Here is a 9539-nt window from a genome sequence, read left to right as displayed (position 1 = left end):
ACACACACACACACACACACACACACACACACACACACACACACACACACACACACACACACACACACACACACACACACACACACACACACACACACACACACACACACACACACACACACACACACACACACACACACACACACACACACACACACACACACACACACACACAAATCAGTCACTCAATAATCAGACGCCCCTATCTGCCGCAACACTTGTCCAACAAGCTTCAAGACAGAAGCCAGAGTTGGTTGAGCAAACCATTATGGTCAGACCTCACCCTGTAGCATCCCTGCCAGGAACCAAACAAAATCGAGCAGAAAAGCCAATCCAAAAGCAGATTCTAAAAGACCATCATTGCGCAAAGCATTACCTCTCATTTTGACTATGACAAATATGACCAGTCATAACGTTGTCTAATAGATAGGCCCTCATTTTGTGCATCAACATACACTATTGACATTGTACATCAAACCAAATCTCTTTACAGGGACTTTAAACCAAGAGACACATGTGTGAGTAGCCTATCCCTTTAAACCAAGAGACACATGTGTGAGTAGCCTATCCCTTTTCACTGTCAGTGCTGCACTCTTATCCACTAGTTGCAAGGTTACAAATTCAATCTGTGCCCAGTGTGAATATAAATAGCCACTACGGGACATGACGTAACGTGAGGGCCTTGGCATGGCTGGCATGGCTGAGCTCTGTGCCCGTCTGGACCAGAGGCATCGTGGGCATGTTGAACTGCACGCTCAGCCTGCTGCCTCAAACTGCACCGCTTAGCAGCCTGAGAGGAGAGCCTTCCCTCTCCTTCCTCTCTCACTCTCTCTCTCTCTTTCCCTCTCTCACTCTCTCTCTATCCCGCTCTCCTCCTTACCTCTCACTCGCCCATTCACTTCAGGTCTCCTCTCTCTGTCTCTCTCCGTCTTGCTACACCTCCCTCTCTCTCTTTCCCCGTCAATCTCTCTCCCAATGTCATTCTCCCTCTTCTCCCCTCTCTGTACTTCTCATATACATATATATATCTGCCTCGGTTTACACGCCTTGCTTTCGTCAGGGTCATGTTTTTTCCTCCTCTCTCGCTCTCTCTCAGGCGCACACAAAGGAACACACAGCAGCACACGTCGCAAGCATCCTCAGTCTCATTAGTCTCCCTCGTATAGACTCAACCCCTTTTCATCACACACACACACACAAAATCGGTCAGTCAAATCACAATTTCCAATTACCTCTCCCTCCTCTCTCTCTCTCACACACACTCACACACATTCCCTCTCTCCCACTGCCACACACATCTCGTTCTCTCTCTCTCTCTCCTCTTCACACACTCTCATTCTCTCTGACTACATTACAGAGCCTCTCATTCTCTCTCTCTCTCTCTCACACACACACAGTACACTTCTTGACATACTGTAACAGAGGCTCCATCTCTCCCTCTCTCTCAGCACTCTCCTGCAGACTCAGCTAGTGACTCCCTCTCGTTGTTGACTCATTCATACCCATCCTGTCTGAGTCCCTCTCCGTGGCTCTCATTAGCCTTCCTCTTGTAGCGCACACCACATCTGCATGATCACACACACATTGTCTGAGCGACCAAAGACCACTGTGGATTCTGAAAGGCACTTAAAATACACACACAGGTAAATAGATACCTCTCGCTCAGCCTCCACCCCCCCCCTCTCTCTCATTCACTCTCTTTTTTCTCGCTTACTCTCCTGCTCTCTTGCTCTCACATACATAAACATTAAACACAGATGCGCACACACACACACACACACACTTTCTCTCTCTTCCTCAGTATGTCTCTGTCTGGTCAGACTCCTGTCATTAACCCGATTTGCTTACTCTCTCTCTCTCTCACACACACACACGTCTTCAGTAGGGTTGCTAAGCACAGGGGCAGGAGAGAACACACACACACACACACACACACTGCCAGACTGCCTGACACACCAACCTGCATGACAATGATGGCTTCAGTGGTGAGGACATGTCAGACTGCACTCAGCAGTGTGTGTGGTGAGACAGACAGATAACAAAGACATGGGATATAGACAGATAGACAGATAGAGAGAGAGAGAGAGAGAGAGAGAGAGAGAGAGAGAATGTGAGAGGGAGAAAGAGAGACAGGCAGAGAGAGGGGGGGTCTTGTTATGCCCTGGGTTTCATCAATGCTTTGGCAATTCTAATATGTATTTGTCATTGGAATAAAGCTGAACTGAACTGCAGTGCTGAGTGGTACTCCAGTGAGAGGCTGCTCTTGGGTCAGGGAGGCTGCGACGGCGTCTGTCTCCACAGGACCACTGCTCTCTGCAGACATGTCCCGACATGCCCCCGGGACTCCACTCACCATCACCATGATGGGGCAGCCGTGGCCCACTGGTTAGCACTCTGGACTTGTAACCGGAGGGTTGCCGGTTCGAGCCCCGACCAGTGGGCCGCGGCTGAAGTGCCCTTGAGCAAGGCACCTAACCCCTCACTGCTCCCCGAGTGCCGCTGTTGATGCAGGCAGCTCACTGCGCCGGGATTAGTGTGTGCTTCACCACACTGTGTGTTCACTGTGTGCTGTTTGTGTTTCACTAATTCACCGATTGGGTTAAATGCAGAGACCAAATTTCCCTCACGGGATCAAAAAAGTATATATACTTATACTTATACTTATCACCTGCCACACAAGCGCTTACGCAGGTACAGCTCCTAACACACCTATTAATGTGTGTGTGTGTGTGTATGTGTGTGAACGATGCCGATTAATCATAAAATGGCAAAAATCGACCAAATGAATCAGCCAACCTAATGACTACTGTGTTGCTTGGCTATTGCTGAAGTATACAACATTCCAGAGAGGAAGAGGAACCGTTGCGTACCCCTTGCTGTAAGCTAGGGGAGTCAATCCCAAGTTTCATCACGTTTGATACAATATCGATTATTTAAGCCATCAATTACATTCTTAACGATATTTCAAAATATGCAGCCATGCGATTCAATTCAATTCAATATTGGGATCTGTTGTCGATAGGAAATTATAGATTTTGGTTCATTTTCATGGATTCAAAAATTATACACTAAATTACAGGCCAAATACCGAACATTCACTGTGGAATGCAGAATGCAAGGCTACACAGTTTGTCGCCCCCCCCCCCCAAACTTCCTCTGTCTGTTACTCTGTCAAGGTAACCATGGCAACTGATCAGTATACCGTCCAAAATGGTCAATCCTTGCGAATAAACGAAACCGAAAAAATCATGACGCAAGTCCACATTCTCAAAAGGCTACATCTACCACCCCTTTGCTACCAAAGTCCTGCCACTATTCTGACGGCGACAACTAGTAGATTGATGCTAGAACTTGAAGCAGATGTGTAAACACTCAAACATACGGTGGACTGCAACAAGCCTGCATGCCGCCATCTACAGCTTAAGAGGGTAAGAGAGAAATTTCATGTGGAGAAAATGTTGGTGTGAAAATAAACATGCATCGATGCTTAATGAGTCACTTCGATGCAACCACATTGTTTGCTATAAGGTTGATGCATTGATACACCACTACTATAAGCTCAAGTGCTGATTTTTGCCCATACCACTTAGAGACATTGTGATTATCCACTTAACTTTACAAAGTTTTGCCTCAATCTCTCCTGCAAAGACATATTCAGTTGTCACCTAAAATGATACCCGTAAATATAGGGATCACATCTGCCAATCATTGAAATCAGAGAGAGGGACATTTTATTCAATCAAAAATGCCACTGAACAATTTACAGATGGCTGTAGTGCTTTGGAAAACTGTCATCAGGTTGCTCCAAACACTCCCTGTAGGGCTTGCAGACATGAAAGAGGCCTTTATGAAAGGAAGAGTATTCTATCTAACATGATGACAGAAAGAAAGGATTCAGCACAAACCCCCATGATAAATAAAATAGCGGTGGGACAAAATATTGATACAGCAATATGCTGTATGACTTCATTTTACGATGCATTATCAATATGATGGCTCCAAATATCAATATTTTTTAATAAAATATTAAATTCATATTCTAAGATGACTTATCTGCCAATTTGACTTATCAGAGTTACTACTTCATGTATCCTGAAGGTGGCGCTTATCAGTTCAATGAGGCTAATCTTCTACACGCTGCCACGTCATTTTTATGTTTTTAAGAAGCACTAAGCTAAAACGCTACGCACTTCATATGCTATTTATATCGTAATGTATCATGGTTTAATCTTTTGCAATGAATTGAGTATTGAAAAAATCGCTGTATCATGATATTATCGGTAATCAAGTATGAACAATCTGGACAGTATCGATTCCTGAGTTACTCCATAATTCCTAGCCCTAAGGAACAGTGGGATGAACAGCCAATCACTGACTGACAGACACTGAACTGTTGATCTTTGCTGCACTCTCTTGTCAGACTAAAGCTGATTCTGGAATGCACCAGATCTGATACGGAACCCCACCGGTCCAGTGGCTTCCCATTTTGCCTATTTTGCCTATTTTGACTTTGCAGAGGCACTTTTGCGCCCATATAATCTGAATAGGAGCAAACTGAAATTCACTGCAATGAAAACCATCTGTGAAGGGACGATTTAGGCCTATCTGCAAACACCCGGTGTGGCTGTGTGTGATCGATCCAACCCAAGCAAGGAAAACAGAGGATACAACTGATCAATTTGGGTGAAGGCTGTGATAAATAGATTACCGCAGTAGAACCAGGTGTACTGCTTTTTCAGTGCAATAAAGCAACAACTTCACCATCATCCTCTTAGGGACGATGGACACGATAACTGGTCACACAGCTACCAGAACTAGATTTGATGAAGACTGAGCCCTAGTATCTTTCTTGGCTTGGGTGACCAAGTGCTGTTACCACTGCATTTAGCTTCTTAGGGCCGGTTAATTCCCGCTGTCCAAAAACATACTGGTGAGGTACATCAATTCACATTTCATTTATGCCTAAATGGTCATTGATTTGAATGGGCACAGGTGAATAGCCTGGCCCCGCCCACCTAGATTCTCTTTCAGGGAAATCTAGTCTGGAACACCATAGTTCATAACCGTTTCCCTCAGACAAGGAAAATGTCAGGCCAATCAGCGACGAGAGGCGAAGACGAAACCAAAACCTTTTGTGATGAAGAGAAGTAACAACACCTGCTGCCAACATCTTACGTTTTATGTTCGTAAAGTTTAGGTGAAGTACGAAATAACATTAGGAATCTCTGATTAATGTGATTGGTAAGGCGGGATCAATAATTTCAAAGTGGAAACGTTTCCCAATCGAGAGTCACCGGTGAATGCACAGGGAAAGTGAACGAGAGAGAGAGATGGCAAGTAGATGGCCTGAGCCTCTCACTACTGCCCCCTACCTAACCGTACCCAGTCCCTGTCAGTCTGGGCATGCCCCTATGATCTCCTGGACAAGTACTGGACATGGTGACTCAAGACATTGGCCAGCCAAAAGTGTTTATTATTAATAATAATAATAATAATAATAATAATAATAATAATAAGTCACAGGAACTCACTTTCTGATCACATGCTGAACCTTTAGAAGGCTTGAAGTGTAAGTTCAGTGTAAATTGGCCCATAGTCCTGTTGTTCAAGCTCATCACATGCAGCCCATAGGAAAAAGAATGAGACAATTTGGGACAACATAGGCCAAGTTATGGACAGGCAGCTTAAAGCAGACCCATGGGCTGCATGTGGTGAGCTTGAACAACAGGACTATGGGTCAATTTACACTGAACTTACATTTTAAGAGCAACGTTCCTCTGAGGACCCTGGTTTCAGTGGCTGAACCTGTAGCCTAGATTAGAACATTGCTCTGACAACCGTCAGATCAATGCCCATACTTCCAGGGAGCCAACCACAGCTATACAGCACAGTGTAAGAGAGACCTCCCAGTATTCTAACTAAGATGCTGTGAGTTTAGTCAGCTGAATGGCCTAGTGTGCTGCAGAGCAACAACTGGGCGCTCTGTGTGTGGGAAAAATCAAAGACTGAGTCCTTAGAGGAGGACTTCCTGTTTGGATCCCCTACGTGAATCAGAGAGTTCAGGCAAAGAGAGGGACGCCTGGCATCAGTGGTCAAAGCCGCTCTTTGTTCTCCACTCCCCCACCTGAGACTGCTGCAGGAGAGGCCCTTTGACTCATCCATCCACTACGGCTGCTGCTGGACACCTGCCAGCCCTGGACCGGACCGTCCTGAAGCTCTGAGCAGTGCTGTGTTGCGCTCAAATGCTTCCCCAGGGAAAGCCCAAATGATCCCACAGCTGGTGGAACGCAGGTCTCTCTCTCTCTCACTCACACACACACACACACACACACACACACACACACACACACACACTGCACTGGTGAGCCAATGGGTTGGGATGGAAAGGGGTTCCATAGCACCTGTTTGGGTTTGCTCCAGATTCCAGAGAGACCGGAGGAAAGCTCCAGAAAAAGTCCAAAGTACTTGGACAGTGAGTGTGAAAAGAGTGAGTGTGTGAAGAGAAATGAAAAGTGAAAGTACCACACACACACACACACACACACACACACACACACACACACACACACACACACACACACACACAAATACTCAGATGACATAATTTGCAGGCTCGAACAGAGCAAAAATGGTCCAGTTCTGTCAGGTTGTTTACCTGAGACACTGAACCTGTACTTTGAACTATCAGTAAGATGGACATAAACTCAATAGTCTGGTGAAACTTGCAAACTGCATATGTATCTGTGTATATATATATCAATGATTGTTACATGATTATAAACATGATATACAGATAGTCTCGACAGAATCATAATAACGCAAAATAACTGCACTGAGCATAGTCCCAGACAGCAGCATGTTTACAAGCATGCCCGATAGGCTAAACTGAAACCGGCTCAATCCAGTCCTGTCAGCGGGGTCTTCTGGGTCAAGAGTGTGCATTAAAAAAAGAGTTCTGTCTGTGGATCGGCTAACATGATCACTGGTCAGCAATCTGCTGCAGCGGGCATTTCGTCGGTCTACTATTTACCCCTCTGAGAGTTGAGCACTGTCCCGCGAACACTTTTGCTAATGAACGGGATAGCTTCTACTTTCACAGAACGTACAATAGGCAGTTATCACATGGCTCTCTGTCCAAAGACGACTGGGGCATAAGCTTAAAGGCTATACGTAAACCCCCAACACCAACATCCGACGAAAACAACCTTTCGGGTCAGTCGGGTTCAAAGTGGTAAACATGCTCCCCCTTGGTGTCACGCATTAATGCTGTGTCTTTCAAGACGGTCCCTTGTGAGTTAGCTAGCTCCCATAGTACAGTCTAGAAGAGGGGAACATCAACTAAAACCTGCCGAACTGCAAAAAAGAACCTAAAACTTGAGTAAAGCGGAAACGTGCGGGTGTCCAGAAGGGAAAAGTCAGCTAGCTTGCACAGACAAGTGATACAGACAGTTGTCATACTAAGTGCAACTAAGCCCACTCCAGTTTAGCACATTCATTACAGCAATTGTAGCTAGCTAGCGGGGTTAGCAAATGACTCGCATTGCTCAACATAATCATGGCCCAATGGCACTAACAAAGAAAGTATGAACGTTGGCTACAATCACGTTGACATTCTGTTACATAATTACACGGGACCAACATTCGTCGTCTGTCTGCGACTCCCTGTAGTCTGTCTACAGTGTTATGAACCACAGAAAATGGAAGTCATTGCTCACCTTCTCTCTGTTTTCTACTTGCTCTCTCACGTCCAAACAAATCAGAAGCGTTAACGTTAACAGCCGTTTCTGCGGATCAACGGCTTATGTCCTCCAGTTTCTCAGCGTGTCTTGGTTCGTCGATCAAAGCTGCAGTCGTGATTGGTTTTGATCTGCAGATTTTCGACATGCTCTCGTGGCTTCTCAAGGATCACGTTCACCCCTCTTCCCCTTCTTTCTCCATAGCCGCCTGGTCTGATCTTTCCCTCTATTCTCCAGCTCCTCCTCTCGTTGTTTTCTGCCCAGGACCCTCCTCCCTTCCTGCCGGGTCAGCTAGTGAAAACTCTCGCCTCCAACAGCTACTGTCATATCGCCATCGTGTGGCGGTTTGATCACACTGCAATTGACGCAGCGCAGTGAAAAGAGACCATAGACATATACACTAGATGTCGCCTTGACTACTGCTGTTCATTGGAACGAATGCGTCAATCGAGACGCCATCTTGCTTCAGTGATCCACTCCTCTATAATGCATTAGCGTCAATCTGGGCAAAGATCTAGCGAAAATAAAATCACCATAAATCGTCAAAATCTCAAGCAATTATCTAGTTTTTTGGGTTGTTCCAACTGACAGGCATGTATTTATGTTTGAGTCTAGAGAAAACTAAGCTTAAGACGATAATAAAGATACATTTTACCCGTCTAGCCCCATAGACTCCCATTCATTCTGCACTAGCTAGCGGCGGCCCCTAGAGGAACAATGAGTAAACTGCAACCAGGTTCGATACAATGAAAGTAAACAGGCTCTTCTAGACAGGCTCTGGTTGAGGCCACATACCCCTCGTCTCGTTTACTCATGTAAATTGTAATCTCACCAGAAGCTGCTGTAGATCTGTAGAACATTTACCTCTGCTACTACATAGGCTACGCCAGTCGTTACTTTTATAATCATGGGTCAGTGCCATGGGCAAACGAGATGTAGCTGAATTCATAAATGACAAAGCCATGAGAAAGGTGATTTTCTTACGTTTCAACAACAAAGAAGCCGATCTGCCATCATTGTGAGAAGTTCCCAAATTTGTCGCTAATCGCTAAAAAGGTTTTCTATCGCTGGGGATGGCCAAGCGTCGCTAAATAGGTAACGCTGACAATACAGGAGAACTAGTTTAGTGCTTCAGATCCCTGTACAAAGATGGCGGCGGTGTTGACGCATGCTGAGAAGCAGAAGGCGACATCTAGTGTATATATCTATGAAAAGAGACAATGAACGTGGGCTTCCTCGCTCTACTTGCCAGCTCATTGACTGGGTTGCCTGTCTGTCACCAACTCCGCCACAATCTGTCTGACGCCCCCATTAAGACAATTTACGCTTGTTGCCTGCTCTGCGACGGTAGGCTACTGTATGAATGCATCACAGAGGAAAATCAGCCAAGGGGCGAAACAGGTAACTAACCAGTAGCAATTCAGAATATTAAGCAGTCGTTGATCATCCAGCCTACTGTGTTGGTCGTGCGTGTGGGATTGAATTATAATTGGAAATGTCAGATCGCACGAACTTCAGCCGTAGAAGACCTGCATTAAAACACAGACATTTCCTCTGTGTCCTCAGAAAACCTGGCAAGCCAGCGCAGTCTGTCTGACGCACGACTTCCATGTCATATAATACGGTTCGTCAGGAGTGGAATTATGAGGGAGGCAAAAGGAGAAGAGTGCGCCTGAAAAAAATGTGCATCCTAGCTGCACAGTGAGCATGTGAAAAGAAAATGTGTCTTCACAAACGGAATATGTTGCTAAGGTCACTGTGCTTCTTTGTCTTGTCCAGCCATAGGCCTATGCCTGTCAAATG

The 9539-nt window shown here is 45.6% G+C and overlaps 1 protein-coding gene across 1 annotated transcript in view; it reads right to left on the bottom strand.

The window, feature by feature from the left end:
* rev1 (REV1 DNA directed polymerase) overlaps nt 1-7995 on the bottom strand; it is a 29736-nt gene extending 21741 nt beyond the window's left edge. The window contains exon 1 of the mRNA XM_076263256.1: nt 7716-7995. The gene's annotated coding sequence lies outside the window, so the exon portion shown is untranslated. The remainder of the gene's footprint in view (nt 1-7715) is intronic.
* Between the last annotated feature and the right edge of the window lie 1544 nt (nt 7996-9539).

The sequence above is a fragment of the Alosa pseudoharengus genome, unplaced genomic scaffold (genome assembly GCF_046254945.1).
Source record: "Alosa pseudoharengus isolate Yale_2024_CS ecotype anadromous, Long Island Sound unplaced genomic scaffold, YU_APseudo_1.1 YU_APseudo_1.1_scf_3, whole genome shotgun sequence".
Taxonomy (NCBI): Eukaryota; Metazoa; Chordata; class Actinopteri; order Clupeiformes; family Clupeidae; genus Alosa; species Alosa pseudoharengus.
The sequence above is the reverse complement of the archived record's forward strand: the minus strand, read 5'-3'. Positions and strand labels throughout refer to the sequence as shown.